A 22,154-nucleotide genomic window follows, 5' to 3' on the forward strand; every position below is an offset into this window, starting at 1 on the left:
ACTGCACTACAATATTTTATACATTTAATATACTACACTAGGGACACTGCGCTACAACATTTTATACATTTAATATACTACACTATGGACACTGTACTACAATATTTTATACATTCAATATACTGCACTAGCGACACTGCACTACAATATTTTATACATTCAATATACTGCACTAGGGACACTGCGCTACAATATTTTATACATTTAATATACTACACTAGGGGTACTGCTCTACAATCTTTTATACATTTAATATACTACACTAGGGACACTGCACTACAATATTTTATACATTTAATATACTACACTAGGGACACAGCGCTACAATATTTTATACATTTAATATACTACACTAGGGTCCTTGTACTACAATGTTTTATACATTCAATACACTACACTAGGGACACTGCACTACAATATTTTATACATTCAATATACTGCACTAGGAACACTGTACTACAATATTTTATACATTTAATATACTACACTAGGGACACTGCACTACAATATTTTATACATTCAATATACTGCACTAGCGACACTGCACTACAATATTGTATACATTTAATATACTACACTATGGACACTGTACTACAATATTTTATACATTCAATATACTACACTGGGGACACTGCGCTAGAATATTTTATACATTTAATATACTACACTAGGGACACTGCACTACAATATTTTATACATTTAATATACTACACTAGGGACACTACACTAGAATATTTTATACAATTAATATACTACACTAGGGACACTACGCTAGAATATTTTATACATTTAATATACTACACTAGGGACACTGCACTACAATATTTTATGCATTTAATATACTACACTAGGGACACTGCACTACAATATTTTATACATTTAATATACTACACTAGGGACACTTCGCTACAATATTTTATACATTTAATATACTACACTAGGGGTACTGCTCTACAATCTTTTATACATTCACCATACCACACTAGGGATAATGCACTACAATCTTTTATGCATTCAATATACCAGACTAGGGATAATGCACTACAATCTTTTATACATTCAATATACCACACTAGGGATACAGCACTACAATCTTTTATACATTTAATATACCACACTAGTGATACAGCACTACAATCTTTAATAGATTTAATATACCACACTAGGGATAATGCACTACAATCTTTTATACATTTAATATACCACACTAGGGATAATGCACTACAATCTTTTATACATTCACCATACCACACTAGGGATAATGCACTACAATCTTTTATACATTCAATATACCACACTAGGGATAATGCACTACAATCTGTTATACATTTAATACACATCACAAGGGATACAGCACTACAATCTTTTATACATTCACCATACCACACTAGGGATAATGCACTACAATCTTTTATACATTCAATATACCACACTAGGGATAATGCACTACAATCTTTTATACATTCAATATAACACACTAGGGATAATGCACTACAATCTTTTATACATTCAATATACCACACTAGGGATACAGCACTGCAATCTTTTATACATTTAATATACTACACTAGGGATACAGCACTACAATCTTTTATATATTTAATATACCACACTAGGGATAATGCACTACAACCTTTTATACATTCACCATACCACACTAGGGATAATGCACTACAATCTTTTATACATTCATTATACCACACTAGGGATAATGCACTACAATCTGTTATACATTTAATACGCATCACAAGGGATACAGCAATACAATCTTTTATACATTCAATATAACACACTAGAGATAATGCACTACAATCTTTTATACATTCAATATACCACACTAGGGATACAGCACTACAATCTTTTATACATTTAATATACCACACTAGGGATACAGCACTACAATTTTTAATACATTTAATATACCACACTAGGGATAATGTACTACAATCTTTTATATATTTAATATACCACACTAGGGATAATGCACTACAATCTTTTATACATTCACCATACCACACTAGGGATAATGCACTACAATCTTTTATACATTCAATATACCACACTAGGGATAATGCACTACAATCTGTTATACATTTAATACACATCACAAGGGATACAGCACTACAATCTTTTATACATTCACCATACCACACTAGGGATAATGCACTACAATCTTTTATACATTCAATATACCACACTAGGGATAATGCACTACAATCTTTTATACATTTAATATACCACACTAGGGATAATGCACTACAATCTCTTATACATTTAATACACATCACAAGGGATACAGCACTACAATCTTTTAACACACTAGGGATAATGCACTACAATCTTTTATACATTTAATATACCACACTAGGGATACAGCACTACAATCTTTAATACATTTAATATACCACACTAGGGACACTGCACTACAATATTTTATACATTTAATATACTACACTAGGGATAATGCACTACAATCTTTTATATATTTAATATACCACACTAGGGATAAGGCACTACAATCTTTTATACATTCACCATACCACACTAGGGATAATGCACTACAATCTTTTATACATTCAATATACCACACTAGGGATAATGCACTACAATCTTTTATATATTTAATATACCACACTAGGGATAATGCACTACAATCTGTTATACATTTAATACACATCACAAGGGATACAGCACTACAATCTTTTATACATTCACCATACCACACTAGGGATAATGCACTACAATCTTTTATACATTCAATATACCACACTAGGGATAATGCACTACAATCTTTTATACATTTAATATACCACACTAGGGATAATGCACTACAATCTCTTATACATTTAATATACCACACTAGGGATACAGCACTACAATCTTTTATACATTTAATATACCACACTAGGGATAATTCACTACAATCTTTGATACATTCAATATACCACACTAGGGATACAGCACTACAATCTTTTATACATTTAATATACCACACTAGGGATACAGCACTACACTCTTTTATACATTTTATACACTAGGGATAAAGTACTACAATCTTTTATACATTTAATATACCACACTCGGAATAATGCACTACAATCTTCTATACATTTAATATACCACACTAGGGATGCAGCACTACAATCTTTTATACATTTAATATACCACACTAGGGATATAGCACTACAATCTTTTATACATTCAATATACAATACTAGGGATACAGCACTACAATCTTTTATACATTCAATATACTACACTAGCGACACTGCACTACAATATTTTATACATTCAATATACCACACTAGGGATAATGCACTACAATCTTTTATACATTTAATATACTACACTAGGGACACTGCACTACAATATTTTTTACATTCAATATACCACACTAGGGATAATGCACTACAATCTTTTATACATTTAATATACTACACTAGGGACACTGCACTACAATATTTTATACATTCAATATACTGCACTAGGGGTACTGCACTACAATATTTTACACATGTCCATTTAATATACTACAATAGGGACACTGCTCTACAATATTTTATACATTTAATATACTACACTAGGGACACTGCACTACAATATTTTATACATTCAATATACTGCACTAGGGGTACTGCACTACACTATTTTATACATTTAATATACTACACTATGGACACTGTACTACAATATTTTATACATTCAATATACTGCACTAGCGACACTGCACTACAATATTTTATACATTCAATACACTGCACTAGGGACACTGCGCTACAATATTTTATACATTTAATATACTACACTAGGGGTACTGATCTACAATCTTTTATACATTTAATATACTACACTAGGGACACTGCACTACAATATTTTATACATTTAATATACTACACTAGGGACACAGCGCTACAATATTTTATACATTTAATATACTACACTAGGGTCCTTGCACTACAATGTTTTATACATTCAATACACTACACTAGGGACACTGCACTACAATATTTTATACATTCAATATACTGCACTAGGAACACTGTACTACAATATTGTATACATTTAATATACTACACTAGGGACACTGCACTACAATATTTTATACATTCAATATACTGCACTAGCGACACTGCACTACAATATTGTATACATTTTATATACTACACTAGGGACACTGCACTACAATATTTTATACATTTAATATACTACACTAGGGACACTGCGCTACAATATTTTATACATTTAATATACTACACTAGGGACACTGCACTACAATATTTTATACATTTAATATACTACACTAGGGACACTGCACTACAATATTTTATACTTTTAATATACTACACTAGGAACACTGCGCTACAATATTTTATACATTTAATATACTACACTAGGGACACTGCGCTACAATATTTTATACATTTAATATACTACACTAGGGACACTGCACTACAATATTTTATACATTTAATATACTACACTAGGGACACTGCGCTAGAATATTTTATACATTTAATATACTACACTAGGGACACTACGCTAAAATATTTTATACATTCAATATACTACACTAGGGACACTGCACTACAATATTTTATACATTCAATATACCACACTAGGGATAATGCACTACAATCTTTTATACATTTAATATACTACACTAGGGACACTGCACTACAATATTTTATACATTCAATATACCACACTAGGGATAATGCACTACAATCTTTTATACATTTAATATACTACACTAGGGACACTGCACTACAATATTTTATACATTCAATATACTGCACTAGGGGTACTGCACTACAATATTTTACACATGTCCATTTAATATACTACAATAGGGACACTGCTCTACAATATTTTATACATTTAATATACTACACTAGGGACACTGCACTACAATATTTTATACATTCAATATACTGCACTAGGGGTACTGCACTACACTATTTTATACATTTAATATACTACACTATGGACACTGTACTACAATATTTTATACATTCAATATACTACACTGGGGACACTGCGCTAGAATATTTTATACATTTAATATACTACACTAGGGACACTGCACTACAATATTTTATACATTTAATATACTACACTAGGGACACTACACTAGAATATTTTATACAATTAATATACTACACTAGGGACACTACGCTAGAATATTTTATACATGTAATATACTACACTAGGGACACTGCACTACAATATTTTATACATTTAATATACTACACTAGGGACACTGCACTACAATATTTTATACATTTAATATACTACACTAGGGACACTTCGCTACAATATTTTATACATTTAATATACTACACTAGGGGTACTGCTCTACAATCTTTTATACATTCACCATACCACACTAGGGATAATGCACTACAATCTTTTATGCATTCAATATACCAGACTAGGGATAATGCACTACAATCTTTTATACATTCAATATACCACACTAGGGATACAGCACTACAATCTTTTATACATTTAATATACCACACTAGTGATACAGCACTACAATCTTTAATAGATTTAATATACCACACTAGGGATAATGCACTACAATCTTTTATACATTTAATATACCACACTAGGGATAATGCACTACAATCTTTTATACATTCACCATACCACACTAGGGATAATGCACTACAATCTTTTATACATTCAATATACCACACTAGGGATAATGCACTACAATCTGTTATACATTTAATACACATCACAAGGGATACAGCACTACAATCTTTTATACATTCACCATACCACACTAGGGATAATGCACTACAATCTTTTATACATTCAATATACCACACTAGGGATAATGCACTACAATCTTTTATACATTCAATATAACACACTAGGGATAATGCACTACAATCTTTTATACATTCAATATACCACACTAGGGATACAGCACTGCAATCTTTTATACATTTAATATACTACACTAGGGATACAGCACTACAATCTTTTATATATTTAATATACCACACTAGGGATAATGCACTACAACCTTTTATACATTCACCATACCACACTAGGGATAATGCACTACAATCTTTTATACATTCATTATACCACACTAGGGATAATGCACTACAATCTGTTATACATTTAATACGCATCACAAGGGATACAGCAATACAATCTTTTATACATTCAATATAACACACTAGAGATAATGCACTACAATCTTTTATACATTCAATATACCACACTAGGGATACAGCACTACAATCTTTTATACATTTAATATACCACACTAGGGATACAGCACTACAATTTTTAATACATTTAATATACCACACTAGGGATAATGTACTACAATCTTTTATATATTTAATATACCACACTAGGGATAATGCACTACAATCTTTTATACATTCACCATACCACACTAGGGATAATGCACTACAATCTTTTATACATTCAATATACCACACTAGGGATAATGCACTACAATCTGTTATACATTTAATACACATCACAAGGGATACAGCACTACAATCTTTTATACATTCACCATACCACACTAGGGATAATGCACTACAATCTTTTATACATTCAATATACCACACTAGGGATAATGCACTACAATCTTTTATACATTTAATATACCACACTAGGGATAATGCACTACAATCTCTTATACATTTAATACACATCACAAGGGATACAGCACTACAATCTTTTAACACACTAGGGATAATGCACTACAATCTTTTATACATTTAATATACCACACTAGGGATACAGCACTACAATCTTTAATACATTTAATATACCACACTAGGGACACTGCACTACAATATTTTATACATTTAATATACTACACTAGGGATAATGCACTACAATCTTTTATATATTTAATATACCACACTAGGGATAAGGCACTACAATCTTTTATACATTCACCATACCACACTAGGGATAATGCACTACAATCTTTTATACATTCATTATACCACACTAGGGATAATGCACTACAATCTGTTATACATTTAATACGCATCACAAGGGATACAGCAATACAATCTTTTATACATTCAATATAACACACTAGAGATAATGCACTACAATCTTTTATACATTCAATATACCACACTAGGGATACAGCACTACAATCTTTTATACATTTAATATACCACACTAGGGATACAGCACTACAATTTTTAATACATTTAATATACCACACTAGGGATAATGTACTACAATCTTTTATATATTTAATATACCACACTAGGGATAATGCACTACAATCTTTTATACATTCACCATACCACACTAGGGATAATGCACTACAATCTTTTATACATTCAATATACCACACTAGGGATAATGCACTACAATCTGTTATACATTTAATACACATCACAAGGGATACAGCACTACAATCTTTTATACATTCACCATACCACACTAGGGATAATGCACTACAATCTTTTATACATTCAATATACCACACTAGGGATAATGCACTACAATCTTTTATACATTTAATATACCACACTAGGGATAATGCACTACAATCTCTTATACATTTAATACACATCACAAGGGATACAGCACTACAATCTTTTAACACACTAGGGATAATGCACTACAATCTTTTATACATTTAATATACCACACTAGGGATACAGCACTACAATCTTTAATACATTTAATATACCACACTAGGGACACTGCACTACAATATTTTATACATTTAATATACTACACTAGGGATAATGCACTACAATCTTTTATATATTTAATATACCACACTAGGGATAAGGCACTACAATCTTTTATACATTCACCATACCACACTAGGGATAATGCACTACAATCTTTTATACATTCAATATACCACACTAGGGATAATGCACTACAATCTTTTATATATTTAATATACCACACTAGGGATAATGCACTACAATCTGTTATACATTTAATACACATCACAAGGGATACAGCACTACAATCTTTTATACATTCACCATACCACACTAGGGATAATGCACTACAATCTTTTATACATTCAATATACCACACTAGGGATAATGCACTACAATCTTTTATACATTTAATATACCACACTAGGGATAATGCACTACAATCTCTTATACATTTAATATACCACACTAGGGATACAGCACTACAATCTTTTATACATTTAATATACCACACTAGGGATAATTCACTACAATCTTTGATACATTCAATATACCACACTAGGGATACAGCACTACAATCTTTTATACATTTAATATACCACACTAGGGATACAGCACTACACTCTTTTATACATTTTATACACTAGGGATAAAGTACTACAATCTTTTATACATTTAATATACCACACTCGGAATAATGCACTACAATCTTCTATACATTTAATATACCACACTAGGGATGCAGCACTACAATCTTTTATACATTTAATATACCACACTAGGGATATAGCACTACAATCTTTTATACATTCAATATACAATACTAGGGATACAGCACTACAATCTTTTATACATTCAATATACTACACTAGCGACACTGCACTACAATATTTTATACATTCAATATACCACACTAGGGATAATGCACTACAATCTTTTATACATTTAATATACTACACTAGGGACACTGCACTACAATATTTTTTACATTCAATATACCACACTAGGGATAATGCACTACAATCTTTTATACATTTAATATACTACACTAGGGACACTGCACTACAATATTTTATACATTCAATATACTGCACTAGGGGTACTGCACTACAATATTTTACACATGTCCATTTAATATACTACAATAGGGACACTGCTCTACAATATTTTATACATTTAATATACTACACTAGGGACACTGCACTACAATATTTTATACATTCAATATACTGCACTAGGGGTACTGCACTACACTATTTTATACATTTAATATACTACACTATGGACACTGTACTACAATATTTTATACATTCAATATACTGCACTAGCGACACTGCACTACAATATTTTATACATTCAATACACTGCACTAGGGACACTGCGCTACAATATTTTATACATTTAATATACTACACTAGGGGTACTGATCTACAATCTTTTATACATTTAATATACTACACTAGGGACACTGCACTACAATATTTTATACATTTAATATACTACACTAGGGACACAGCGCTACAATATTTTATACATTTAATATACTACACTAGGGTCCTTGCACTACAATGTTTTATACATTCAATACAATACACTAGGGACACTGCACTACAATATTTTATACATTCAATATACTGCACTAGGAACACTGTACTACAATATTGTATACATTTAATATACTACACTAGGGACACTGCACTACAATATTTTATACATTCAATATACTGCACTAGCGACACTGCACTACAATATTGTATACATTTTATATACTACACTAGGGACACTGCACTACAATATTTTATACATTTAATATACTACACTAGGGACACTGCGCTACAATATTTTATACATTTAATATACTACACTAGGGACACTGCACTACAATATTTTATACATTTAATATACTACACTAGGGACACTGCACTACAATATTTTATACTTTTAATATACTACACTAGGAACACTGCGCTACAATATTTTATACATTTAATATACTACACTAGGGACACTGCACTACAATATTTTATACATTTAATATACTACACTAGGGACACTGCACTACAATATTTTATACATTTAATATACTACACTAGGGACACTGCGCTAGAATATTTTATACATTTAATATACTACACTAGGGACACTACGCTAAAATATTTTATACATTCAATATACTACACTAGGGACACTGCACTACAATATTTTATACATTCAATATACCACACTAGGGATAATGCACTACAATCTTTTATACATTTAATATACTACACTAGGGACACTGCACTACAATATTTTATACATTCAATATACCACACTAGGGATAATGCACTACAATCTTTTATACATTTAATATACTACACTAGGGACACTGCACTACAATATTTTATACATTCAATATACTGCACTAGGGGTACTGCACTACAATATTTTACACATGTCCATTTAATATACTACAATAGGGACACTGCTCTACAATATTTTATACATTTAATATACTACACTAGGGACACTGCACTACAATATTTTATACATTCAATATACTGCACTAGGGGTACTGCACTACACTATTTTATACATTTAATATACTACACTATGGACACTGTACTACAATATTTTATACATTCAATATACTGCACTAGCGACACTGCACTACAATATTTTATACATTCAATACACTGCACTAGGGACACTGCGCTACAATATTTTATACATTTAATATACTACACTAGGGGTACTGATCTACAATCTTTTATACATTTAATATACTACACTAGGGACACTGCACTACAATATTTTATACATTTAATATACTACACTAGGGACACAGCGCTACAATATTTTATACATTTAATATACTACACTAGGGTCCTTGCACTACAATGTTTTATACATTCAATACACTACACTAGGGACACTGCACTACAATATTTTATACATTCAATATACTGCACTAGGAACACTGTACTACAATATTGTATACATTTAATATACTACACTAGGGACACTGCACTACAATATTTTATACATTCAATATACTGCACTAGCGACACTGCACTACAATATTGTATACATTTTATATACTACACTAGGGACACTGCACTACAATATTTTATACATTTAATATACTACACTAGGGACACTGCGCTACAATATTTTATACATTTAATATACTACACTAGGGACACTGCACTACAATATTTTATACATTTAATATACTACACTAGGGACACTGCACTACAATATTTTATACTTTTAATATACTACACTAGGGACACTGCGCTACAATATTTTATACATTTAATATACTACACTAGGGACACTGCACTACAATATTTTATACATTTAATTTACTACACTAGGGACACTGCACTACAATATTTTATACATTTAATATACTACACTAGGGACACTGCGCTAGAATATTTTATACATTTAATATACTACACTAGGGACACTACGCTAAAATATTTTATACATTTAATATACTACACTAGGGACACTGCACTACAATATTTTATACATTTAATATACTACACTAGGGACACTGCACTACAATATTTTATACATTTAATATACTACACTAGGGACACTACGCTAAAATAGTTTATACATTTAATATACTACACTAGGGACATTTCGCTACAATATTTTATACATTTAATATACTACAATAGGGGTACTGCTCTACAATCTTTTATACATTTAATATACTACACTAGGGACACTGCACTACAATATTTTATACATTTACTATACTACACTAGGGACACAGCGCTACAATATTTTATACATTTAATATACTACACTACTAGGGTCCTTGCACTACAATGTTTTATACATTTAATATACTACACTAGGGACACTGCACTACAATAGTTTATACATTTAATATACTACACTAGGGACACTGCACTACAATATTTTATACTTTTAATATACTACACTAGGGACACTGCACTACAATATTTTATACTTTTAATATACTACACTAGGGACACTGCACTACAATATTTTATACATTTAATATACTACACTAGGGACACTACGCTAGAATATTTTATACATTTAATATACTACACTAGGGACACTACGCTAGAATATTTTATACATTTAATATACTACACTAGGGACACTGCACTACAATATTTTATACATTTAATATACTACACTAGGGACTCTGCAATACAATATTTTATACATTTAATATACTACACTAGGGACACTTCGCTACAATGTTTTATACATTTAATATACTACACTAGGGGTACTGCTCTACAATCTTTTATACATTTAATATACTACACTAGGGAGACTGCACTACAATATTTTATACATTTAATATACTACACTAGGGACACTGCACTACAAGTTTATATACATTTTATACAATTTACCAAGGATGTAAACCAAATCTGCTTGTATAAATATCTCTAGTGCTGATAAAATATTATTGAAATAAGGATTAATTGTTTAATATTATATTGCTCTACAGTTTTGAAAACATCATTAATATGTGAAATTAATATGAATCTTTATTAGTTCTTGAAGGCCACCGGCCCATTTCACAATATACATGGAAAAATAAATACATACCAATACTTTCCTGAGGTCAAAAGTCACCTCATGTTAATATATTCATGTCTCAGAATTTGTGCTTTATGTACAAAACTTGCTAGTTTTGTGATTATTTGGTCAGATTTATTTGACATAATAGAATACAATTTTTTAAATTTTGGATAAGTATATGACCATGAGGGTAATAATTTTTTTCTAATGTTTTCCTACATAGAGCATTTTAAAATGAAGTGGAATTCATCCTCTATTCCAAGGGATTCACATATTTTACATATTCTCTGTTCTACCTCCAGTACCACAAATCTACCCTGTTCTATTTCTAGCCTGTGACTAGAGCACCTGAAACAAGCAAGAGCCCTTTTTAATTCATCAATTTCTACAAATATACTTCTGGGTGAAATGAAGTTTTGATATTTCGATATGTCCGCAGCTTTTCTTTTGAGACAACATTCCCCCACCATTCTTGCTTAAATATATCAGATGCTCTGGTCATAAATAGGTGTAAAAATGCATCAAAGTCTCCTGGTCCCTGCCATAGCCATACCTCCCCGAACCCATGCACAGATAATAGATATTTTACTTTTGTTGCCCAAGATTCCCTATCATTATTATCAAGTGAAATAGCCAAATCATATGCTAGTCTAGTGACTCTATTTTGAGACATTTTTTGTAGTTTAAACCAGTATTTCTTATATGTATGCAAACAAAATGGGAACCTGCCACATTCTCTCAAAATTACTTCATCGGGTGTTGATGATTTTACCCCCCAAAATGCTTCACAGTATTTTAGCTTTCCATCACCTGGTATTTACTATGCCCCCATATTTTCTATCACCTGGTATTTACTATGCCCCCATATTTTCCATCACCTGGTATTTACTATGCCCCCATATTTCAGCCTCATAGCTTAAAACCGGCAAAACCATACTATCAAATAATTTAAAATAATCTTGGTGAGGCAAGTTCTCATTTTTTCTTATCTTACGAAAAATTGTGTAAATGACCTTTCGCGCTTGTTGTGTAAGTGTTGATACTGCTTTGCCCCAAGTGTTTCTACTTAAAATAAGTAAACCCAAATATTTATAGTACCCAACGGTATTTACATGATTGTCATTTAGAAAACATTTTTCACTGCTTTCAAGTATCTACGTCTAAAAACTATAATTTGTGTTTTAGTCATATTTACTGCCATTTTCAAAGTTGAGCAAAAAAAGTCTAATATTGCCAAAAGTCTCTGCATCCCTATAGGGGAGTCACTAAATATCGCAACATCATCAGCATACAAGAGTGAGAGTAAATTAATCAACTCTTGTGTAATTTGTATTCCCCGGTACCCTGAATTTTCAAGCATATTATTTAGTTCATTTATAAAAAGTGAGAACAAAAAGGGACTAAGCATACCCTTGTCTTACGCCCGCACTACATGGGAAATAATTTGTAATACCAGACTGGCACTTCACACATGATTTGACTCCTTTAAGTTGTGATTAACTGAATCAAACGCCTTGATGAAGTCAACAAACACACAATAGAACCGTCCTTTTGATTTACTTAAATATTTCTGTACCATAACATGAAAAGTGAAAATATTGTCAACGGTACAATGACCCTTTCTAAAACCTGCTTGGGACTGTGTGACACACCCAATAGAGTCTGCTCATTTTACCAGCGTTTTAATCAAAATGTACGTACAAATTTTACTTAGGGAGTTAGGTAACGCGATTCCTTTGTAATTTTGGCGGTCATATATATTACCTTTTTATGTAAAGGCACAATAAATCCTTTAGCCCATTCCTCTGGAAAAATGCCTGCGTCAAATTTTGCAAATTTCAAAACTGGTATAAGGGCATTCTTTGAACACCTATAAAATTCATTTGGAATACCATCTGGTCCTGGCGATATCCCAGGTTTCAATTCAATTAATGCTTTCATAATTTCATCTTCTGATATAGTTTCATTTAGTTCACCTAATATTGTATCTTGAAAAGTAAAATCCAAATTTTCCAGGTATTCTTTCACAGTTTTGTCAAATATTGAATTGTGAAGCATTTGAAAGTGGTTAACCCACTCAGAAGGTGTAATATTCGGTCTCTGTTTGTTGACTCCAGCAAAGCGTTTGACCCGTTTCCAAATACCATTATTATCTGCAAAATGTATAGCTTTAGTTACTTTTCTATTATAATTATTTTTGCTCTCCCTACAAAGCCCCTAAATAGAGACTTGGAATTTTTATAATGGGTTAAATTTTCTAATATGGGATGATTTTTTAATTGACGTAATGCTTTATACATATTTTGTTTTGCTATCTCACACTGTCTATTAAGGTAGAGATGCAGTTTACCTGACAGCTATTTTAATTAGTTAATTGGGAAACCAAGATGATCTTCCTTGTCCACAAAACTATATATTTTCGGAAAGCTTATTGTATGAATTTTTAAAATTTCTGAACTATGTAGTTTGAAATATGCACAAAATATGCTTTTTTGGTCAAAAGTGATTTAAAAAAAATAGCTTCTAAACCATGCTTCTGTTTCCTGTGAAAATTGGTTTATGAAGAAAGCGCCGTCTTGAAAACTGTCTACCAGTTGTCAATTTTGCAGGGCAGCAGCTCAAATTTCACTACTTCAAATGTATGCATAAATTAACAACCTGGCTAGTTATCTGTACGATTGTTGTAACACTCTTCATTCAAAAACAATGCCCCGACGGGGTTTTGAAGACAAACACATTGCAAAGCGTCTATGAGCTATTTTTTTTAAAGTTCTGGGATGTGCACTAAAAAAAAGCTGAGATAATTGTTAATTTGCATAACAATTCACTCAGTAAGAAGTTTGCTAATGCTCATAATTAAAATGGATGTATTATCGTTTTGTAAAAAGTTATATATAGTGCATAATATGGAGACCCCGTCATTACTTTTTTCACCATGTTTCTTTTTGATTATTTATGTACAGCCTTGCTAAATCTTGCTAAGCATTCAAAAGAGAGAATATTTGCACCGCAGGCTGTTATCTATATTTTAAAATCGTTTTTGAGTTTGTTCCACTATTCACAATTCTACAAAATGTTAACAGTCTATAGCCAAGACTGTTTGGATAATAAAAAGCAAAACAAAAAATTGTACTCCAAAGTGCCCACAAACCTGCATCTCTACCTTAAACCAACTAGGTTGACTGTTATTAGATCTCTCTCCCATCCCTTACATTACATTTTTTGAAATCGGCAGCTGCCCAATTTAGCAAATCTTAAAATTTCTTAATTACATCGTTTATGTCATCTGCCCTGGAGTTTATGACTGCTTGTGACCTTTTCCTCCCCTCATTTGACAATAAATTTCTAACAAAAATATCAGACATTTTATCCCATTTATAAAATACATAACTATTACTACATTGTTCAAAATTTTCACCCAATTGTGTTGCAATATTTATCTCTAAATTACATATTAACGGGAAATGTTGAGAAATACTTTCTTCTCCAACACCAAAATCAACAATATATTGAAATAAAGAACTAGATGCTAACACATAATCCACACCACTAACTCCCCAGATTGATATGCATGTATATTCCCCACAAATATCTTTCCGATCTTTGCCATTTAAAAAGTGAACAGATTGATCACAACATAGCTCTAGTAGTTTTCTGTCAAAACGATTTTTAATATTATCTTTTGACTTTCGTTTTATATTGAACTTATCCACCTTCTATTGATCATCATCAATTGGGATATGATCTATGCTGTCATCAATTAAATAATCCATATCATTGGCAGTACGGGCATTGAAATCCCCCATGAGTAACCAGTCACTTCCCGGGTACCTAGCATTTAAATTAATATCACGCTAGTAGGAAACTGAAAATTCACAAAAGTGGAATAAAATATTGAATTGTGTGAGTACAGCAGTGTGACTGAAATTTGTAACGTGGCAGATAATCCTGTGAAGGTAGTACCCAGTATATGTAGAGCAGTGGTACACAAACAACATTCTCATCGAACAACAAGTGAGTAAGTACTCCATTTTAATCGTACGTGAATTATTAACGTATTTTGACATTACTATATTTTATTTTATTTTATGATATTAGCTCTTTATATTGGAATTATTACCACGAATCACAACTATAGAGGGACGCCTGGCTGCAGCGTGGCATACAAGTGTCAACACAGTAATGAAAAGTACATATACACGGTTTATTTGAAGGAAGCATTATTACTATATTTTATGAATTACTAACCTCCAGTCAGTTCTCCCCTGATAGCCAAACGTCTATCGAGTGAAACAGGTGGCGAATGGAAATTTACCCATAATACTGTGCACCTTCAGATATCAGGGCAGTATTAGCGTTATTTCTGTATCATAATCCTGCAATAAAGCTTGAGAAGTAAGAAGTAACTGAAAATAGAAATGTGAATGATAGCACTGCTCTGTGTTTTAGATCGCAAACGTTGACTCTTGTGTAGTTTATAAATAAAAGTGGTGTTTCTATGCTGCCCAGGCAGTACATGTAACGGTGTATATTTGTTGTTGTTTACGTAAGTGATGAATTAGTGTTGTACATTTGCTGTGTTGTCTATATGTGGTGATGTTGATATGTACTGTCACATGTATTGATGTACATAATTGTTCTACACATGTACCTTGTACACATATAATGGTGTTCATGTGAAATATGCATATGTAGTATTGTCTATGTGTACTGGTGAATCTATATAGTGTTGTACATGTGTAATGGTGTTCATATATAGCCATCGGTCCCATGTATTGTTCCTGTCCTCAGTGCAAGTAAAAGAACAAGTCTTCCTTATCGAAAAGAGTAGCGGATCCGCGGGATGTCTGTCCTTTCTTTAATGTATGTATGTATGTACACAGGGCCCTATGGGAGATCAGTGTTATTTCACAGAATGGGCTACCCTGTATAAATATGGTTTAATAATAATAATAATGTTGGGCTTTTATAGCAGCTGGAGAACTCTCAGGACTGTACATTGTGGGTGATACCAGATACATTACAATAGACAAAAAGGAAGGAATCATTTCTGCAGTATTAAAACTTATTGCTACTTATTATGTGTTTGACTTGTCCCAAATCACATGCTATGTTTCTTGGGTTGTTGCAGTCATTTGTTGTGGAGGAGGCTTTTAAAGAGAAAACATCACAAGGATATAAGGTGCTCTTTAAAGAAGTTAGGAAGAAATGGAACACCGTCAATGACTAATATAGTACCATAAGCAGTTCTTGTTGTAGAATATCTGTATCAGTCATAAATTAATCTTCTACAAATCGTTGGAAGTTAATTATACCGGTAATACTTAATTTATTCAGCAATTTAAATATCACCTCTGTGTCTTCTGCACATGTCAGCTAGAATGCAAACTATTTTTTCTATGTTTGTCTTGTAAGGTTTATGATTTATTCTACAACCCAAAATTTCGCCAAGATTGTTGTAAAAAGGGCGCGTAATGAGCCTTTTCATGCTTGTTTCACTTTTTGACTCCCGTGTGCAAAGCACAAAAGGGAGTCTTTGCAGTTACCCTGTCTGTCTGTATGTATGTATGTATGTAATTAGCATACACACGCCGGCACATCGCTCTCCTGGTAATTCGATTTTTCATCCTTTTATAGGTCAGTTATTACACTTTATTTCATTGCACCATTTTTGTAAATACTTCCCCGTTTTGGTTGGTGCATTTCTTGGTTGTTTTGGCAAAAATCTGCCCTGTTGTCAGTTGTTTTAGTTTTCTCTGTTTGTGTTACTCGTCAAGAGGCCTCCATGGCGAGTACACGTGTCAACCCCTTTGCTGGGTTGACACGAAAGCATGGAGTCAAATGCATGTCACTGGATGGCGTTAAAATTGAAAAATATGTTGAGGCTTTCTCACAGCTTTGTGGTCCGGAAAAAATTGTTGCAGCCTCTCGTGCTAATGGCAGCGTAATTGTTTTCTTTAACTCACTTGAATCTGTCGAATCTGTGTGTGGAATTGAGAACACATTTATTACTGTACAACCACTTGTGAAACCCGCAACGAAAGTCGTGCTATCTGGTGTACCCCTGTTTATACCCGACTACCTACTACAAGAACAACTTTTACGGTATGGTAAAGTAGTCAGCAAAATAAATACAATTCCACTAGGCTGCAAAAGTCCCAATTTGAGACACGTTAAAAGTTTTCGCAGACAAGTATACATGCTGTGCGATCAGGATAAACTAGAAGGTGTGCTTAATGTCGTTTTTGAGGAGCGTACTTATCGCATTTATTTGTCAACGGACGAAATTATTTGTTATAAATGTCTCAAAAAAGGCCACACTCAACGAACTGTAGTCAGATTATAACACCTGTACCTACACCCACAGTCACTAGCAATACAAACCCACAAACTGATATTCAAAACGATAACAAAAACGCAAATCAAAACCCAAACCATGATGATAACACTCCCCCAAATGATATGCAAACCGATTATGTTACAGATAGTGAAAACAGCACAATCGATACCATACAAAACGTTAATATAAATAAAGAAACAAATATGAACGAAGCGATCGACACAACGTCATCTGAACCGGCTCAAAACAAACAATCTGCCGTGCGTTCAGTCCTTTCTAATGCAAATGATGCCTCTCAAAATGACAATACACCCACACCGTCACTCATTCAAACAGACCCGCATTCCACTGAAACAATCGACAAAACTACTCGCTCGACTGAATCTGAACCAAACGGCTCAACAACTATCACTGCTGCGGCGGAGGTACAAACCCTCTCCGCTTTTCCTCTCTCTTACGCTGCTGTCACTGCAACGCCCATTGATGTCATTGACAGGAAGCAGACCTCCTCATCCCTTCCCTTTCACGACATGGACGATGTGGAGTCTGTCGCTTCTGACGTGTCAGATGTGTCCCAATTTCTCCAGGAGGAGAGTGCAGCTGATGTAGAAGTTTCTCTACTTCCGCATGACTCTTTGCAGAAATTTCTAGACGAGTCCTACAACTCAAAATATCTTATGGAACAAGCAAGCCAGTTTTGTCCTGACCTCCGCTTACTAATAAGATCGCTAACTGATTTCCGCAAAAACAATGATCTGCCGTCCAAGGAAAAGGTCCGCATCCAACGACTATCCTACAGAATCGCTAAAAAATATTGGGATCACAAGAACACCAGTTGAAAACAAACGAAGCAATGAAATCCTCGATAAAAAGCGTGGTATTTCTACTACCTGTAGTAGAAGGTCAAAAAGAGATAAACAGTAATGTGTATCATGACAACTATAATAATGAACTCTCCACTTGTGACGTATCAATGGTCTATTTGTTGTTCTCATATTCATCCATATGAGTCTTAGTTTTATTATATTATTTATTGTTCCAATAACTGGATCTATGTTCTTCATAGTCAATGCTGGTCAGATTTTAACATCTGTCTTCTTGCCTACATTGTGCTATTTAATATCCTTATTTGTCACATTCATCAAATCGATTTTGGGGAGTGTTTTCACAGTTGAAATGAAACTCTGCTCTGCTACTAGTTATTCAGGTATGTTCACTATGGCAACAATGCTTCTTGGGTATTATCTGTACTTCTCAGTCATTGATATTATAAAATCAAATATGCAGATTGCTCTTGCAGTCGATATTCAACTATCCTCCGTTATGTGTATGACAATTTTGCCAGCTATGTTCACCATAGCAACAACGTCCGAGCTCTTTGGGTATTGTCTACTCTGTTCATGGTTTAATAATGTAAAACCATGCCTGGAAATTAATTCCGTAGTTGATATTCAACTCTTTTGTGTTGCATCAAAGTTTGTAACTGGTGTGTCAACTATCACCATAGCAACAATGTTTGTACTCTGTGGCAATTTTTTACATTACTCATTGCTCAATACTATATACATAGTTTTTGGTTTCACAGCTGACTTTCAACTATCCTATGTTACACCTGAGTGTGTAACAAGTGTACAAGCTATTGTCACCATGGCAACAACGTCGTTATCTGGGCTGTGTCTATATAACGCATCTTTTAATATTTTAAAATCAAACCTGAAACTGGTTCTCATAGTTGGGTTTCAACTATTCCATGTTAGACCTGAGTGTGCAACAAGTGTACAAACCATGTTCACCATGGCAACAACGTCGTTATCTGGGCTGTGTCTATATAACGCATCTTTTAACATTTTAAAATCAAACCTGAAACTGGTTCTCATAGTTGGGTTTCAACTATTCCATGTTAGACCTGAGTGTGCAACAAGTGTTTAAACTTGGGTCTTGTTTATATCATACATTTTTTAATATTTTAAAATCAAACGACCAGACTTTTTATAAATACACATCATACTATAGCCAAGCTTATCATAATGCCGGCTCTCTATTTAAGGTAGCTATCCTGCTTCACAACTCGTGTATAATCAGACACGAAATAGCGATTAGCATCATGAGCTACTCCTTTGTTCTGTTTAACTTTCAATACAACCAGTTTGAACTCATCTATCTCTGTGTTAGCACCTGCAAAACATGGAATAGTCGATGTGTCTTGATTCAATGTTTTTTAAATAACATTTATGAATTGGTTTTTCCTGGTCTTGTTCTCCGTTTCGTACATGGTTGATGTATCTGCGCTGACATGGAACGTCCATGGATGTCGTGACGCATTTAAACGATACCAACTATTCTAGTGCATTTTATTTTCTACAAGAAACGCACACCATCCAATCCGATAAATCTACTTGGCAAGTTGTCTGGAGGGAACCGATTATTTTTAGTCACGAAAACACACACTCAGCTGGGGTGGCAATATTGTTAAACCCAAACAGAAATTTCACTATTTTAAATGTTGACAATGTGATCACAGGACGACTACTGCAAAGCAGCAGCATGTTCATGTTGATATCAATGGTCTCCCGGTTCATTTAATAAATGTGTATGCACCCACCAATGGCCCAGAACGTGTAGAATTTTTTCAACACGTAAAAAGTCTCATTAATAGATTGAATAATGACCCCATTATAATGGGAGGGGACTTTAACTGTACTCTCAATGCTAATGTAGACAGAGCTGGCAGCTCTGAACCACATGCTCACTCTTCAACATCGTTGCAACATATTGTCCGTCGATTCAAGCTCGTAGACACATGGCGTACTCTTCATGCTACCGCTAAATAATTCACGTGGTCAAGGCATGAGAGTAAATCGCGGATTGATACATTTTATATCTCGAAATCTATTGTATCAAGGGTCAAATCATCATCAATTCAACCACACTGTAATATGTCTGATCACTGTCCTGTTAAACTACTAGTATCTTTTAATCACACGAGTACTCGGAATCCTGTATGGCATCTCAATCTCAGCCTCCTCCAGAACCAAGAATACTGTAATATAATAAATGAGTACTGGTTAAAATGGCGTCGAGAAAAAGCTCGCTTTGAGTCTCTGTCTGTATGGTGGGACATTGGTAAACTTAAAATTCAACAGCTGACTAAACAATACTCTGCTAGACTTGCAAATACATATAAACAGAATAAAATTAAATGATGAAATTAAATCTATTGAACAGGAAATAGCTAACAATCCTGCACTTAGTAACAAGCTGGACGAAACAAAGTCTCTTCTTGAAAAGTTAATGATGACAGAATCTAAAGGAGCCGCTATTAGATCACGCTATAAAATGTTGAACGAAAACGACGCCCCAACATCGTTTTTTTTTATCTTGAAAAATACAAAGGAAATAGGAAAATGATGGCGCAGCTAAAACAACCGAACGGCGAAGTTACTGAACTACAAAGTGGAATGCGAAAACTAGCATGGGACTTCTACAGCGATCTTTTATCTCTAGACAATGTCTCAAAAGAGTGCCAAAATGTAATCTTGGCGGATCTACTATCAGGGGGTAATTCT

The 22,154-nt window shown here is 33.1% G+C and overlaps 1 protein-coding gene across 1 annotated transcript in view; it reads right to left on the bottom strand.

Moving 5' to 3' along the window:
- The window catches only part of LOC102805212 (arginine kinase-like), a 114,268-nt gene extending 97,585 nt beyond the window's left edge, over positions 1-16,683 (bottom strand). The window contains exon 1 of the mRNA XM_085506681.1: positions 16,497-16,683. The gene's annotated coding sequence lies outside the window, so the exon portion shown is untranslated. The remainder of the gene's footprint in view (positions 1-16,496) is intronic.
- Positions 16,684-22,154: the final 5,471 nt, after the last annotated feature.

The sequence above is a fragment of the Saccoglossus kowalevskii genome, chromosome 13 (assembly GCF_978046115.1).
Source record: "Saccoglossus kowalevskii chromosome 13, keSacKowa6.1, whole genome shotgun sequence".
Taxonomy (NCBI): Eukaryota; Metazoa; Hemichordata; class Enteropneusta; family Harrimaniidae; genus Saccoglossus; species Saccoglossus kowalevskii.